Source organism: Eufriesea mexicana, unplaced genomic scaffold (genome assembly GCF_001483705.2).
Source record: "Eufriesea mexicana isolate 0111107269 unplaced genomic scaffold, ASM148370v2 scaffold6565, whole genome shotgun sequence".
Classification (NCBI taxonomy): Eukaryota; Metazoa; Arthropoda; class Insecta; order Hymenoptera; family Apidae; genus Eufriesea; species Eufriesea mexicana.
Genome location: NW_016914422.1, coordinates 68,694 through 71,167, shown reverse-complemented (window position 1 = coordinate 71,167; position 2,474 = coordinate 68,694). Strand labels below are relative to the sequence as shown.

The 2,474-nt window shown below is 39.9% G+C and overlaps 1 protein-coding gene across 1 annotated transcript in view; it reads left to right on the top strand.

The window, feature by feature from the left end:
• LOC108552403 (uncharacterized) overlaps positions 1 to 2,474 on the top strand; it is a gene marked incomplete at its 3' end in the record, with an annotated part of 119,804 nt that overhangs the window by 49,087 nt on the left and 68,243 nt on the right. The window lies entirely within an intron of this gene.

Below are 2,474 nucleotides of genomic sequence, written 5' to 3'. Positions count from 1 at the left end.
CATTAAAAATTACCCTGTTAAATCTCCATAAAAATTGTCATAAAATACGAAACCATGGTGAAAGAAAAATTTCGTTACAATTTCACCATAAATAAACGAAGCTTTCTCGGTAATTTAATTTTAATTATAAAATTGAGAATTTTAAACATTATCCTTTTCTTTATCTATTCAAAATTACCCCGTTAAATTTTTATAGAAATTTTCATAAAACACGAAACCAAGATGAAAGGAAAATTTCGTGACATTTTCACCACAAATAAACGAAGCTTCCTCGGTAAATTAATTTTAATTACAAAATCGAGAATTTTAAACATTACCCTTTTTTTATCCATTAAAAATTACCCTGTTAAATCTCCATAAAAATTGTTATAAAACACGAAACCAAGGCGAAAGGAAAATTTCGTCACTATTTCACCACAAATAAACGAAACTTCCTCGTAAGATCGAGAATTTAAAAAATTACCTTATTTTACCCATTTAAAATTACCCCGTTACTCTTGCTTCGTTAAATCTCCATAGAAATTGTCATAAAACACGAAACCAATGCGCAAGGAAAATTTCATCACAATTTCACCATCGATCAATCGAAACTTAGCGTTGTTTCAACTTCAGTCGGAAGTGTAAAATTACGAAAATTCGTCTGACAAATTTTCAATATTTTTCTTCTCCTTTTCGACCTTGTTTTCCTTTTTCCTCGTCTACTACGTTAATTTAAAATTCTATTTTCCTCCGTTCGTGAGTTGAAGCGAAAAAAGGAGAAGAACCAGCGCTCGGCAGAATTTCCAGAAAAAGGAGAGTTTAATTAATTTATATGCCGGCGAATTTTCAACTTGGCGAATTTTTTCCAAGACGGAAGTCGCAGGGATGACAGACGAATCCCCGGATAAATGTTCGAGCGACTGTTGAACGGGGAGGCACGCGGAAAGTGGAACAACGGGGGAGCTGTTTTCGTTGGTTCGAAAGTTGAAAACGATTCTTTTTTCTCCTTAGCTAGAACCGAAAAGTTTCTGGCTGTCTGGTTATTAAGGGAGAGAAAGACTCGAATTTCAGGAAAAATTACCCTCGCGTTCGGGCACCCGCGGGGGTGGCTGGCGAACAGCCCTGCTTCCCTCGTTGTTTACCTTTCCTCGGGCACGTGAAGTATCTTCCATGGGGGCAACAAACTTCCCAACCTCGGGAATAAAACACCTCGATCGAGATATCGAGGCTCCCGACTGTTTCAGCGAATTTTTCGTTTCCTAGTTCTTTTTTCGCTTGGGTAGAATTATCTAGTGAAATCTTGGGGATATTGATGAGATATTATACTATACTCTGGACAGCTAAAATTAGTAGACTGTAAATCTAAAATAAATTCATAGATGAAATAAAAATAGTGTTAAGTTGGAGTCGAATTTTTCTCTTTTTTGAGTTATTGATATAGGAATAGTAAACGAAGGGTACTCATTTATTAGGATAGAGTGTCTACGTTTGGAACTCGGGTCTAGAGGACCCATTTGAATTTGACTGCCAAGTGGGCCAGGTCACGTGAGGTCCCCGCGAGGACGATCCTTTAGTGGGGCTAACTTGGAGGAAGAAGTCTCCTCCACCCTTGACCTTGGCATAGGGGGAGTACCTCCTCCTTCTGGGAGACGTTTGTCTTCCATATGGGCTATAAAAAGGACCCGTCCTGTAAGACAGGGTCAGTTATTGAGAAGAGACAGTTAGTTGAGAAAAGAGACAGTTAGTCGGCAGAATTAAGGGTCAGATTAAGAGTTAATCCTTTGCACTCGAGAGGTGAGCTTCAGTCACCATTTCATAAAGTTTGGAAGATCGATATTGTGGTATCGCAGGATGAGTGAGTCGAGCATGTTATCTAGAGTGCGTGCGAAAGGACGAATGACCGTGCGTTAGGATCGTGTGGACGGGATGTTTATGAATGTATCGGATGAAAGTGAAGAGTGTCTCTCGGAATGCGTTTCAGTGTTTGGGCTACGTGACCCGCCGAGGGTAACATTGCAAGGAGTGCGTGGGAAAGTGTGATTTGGAAAGGGAGAATAGGTATGAAAGAGAATTGTAGCGTCCTACGGTATCGAATCTCTTCGATTTCCAAGAACGCTTATCACGCGCCAAATTAATATTGCGTGACTAGTTGCGATAATAAGGATCCAGAATGTGTGTGGCCAAAGAGAGTGTTTATTTAGAGAAAAGTGTAGAATAGTTATATTGGGACGTTAACGGAGTACCGTTTCGAACACGCGTTTGTATGTGCAATTTAGATGTTTGAAGGATCGGTGCCGAAGACGAACTGCCTTCTCGATTTTGCTGTATGTCCTGTCTCGTCGTGTTCGGTCCGGAGTTTTCTCTAGTTTAGTTCTGATTGGGTAAAATAGATGTTGGTGGTGGAAAGGTAAAGAGTTTTAATTGGACAGAGGGTGTGACATAAGGACCTTTGGCTAAGGAGTAGGAAACTGTCAAGGAGCCGATTTCTGATGGTC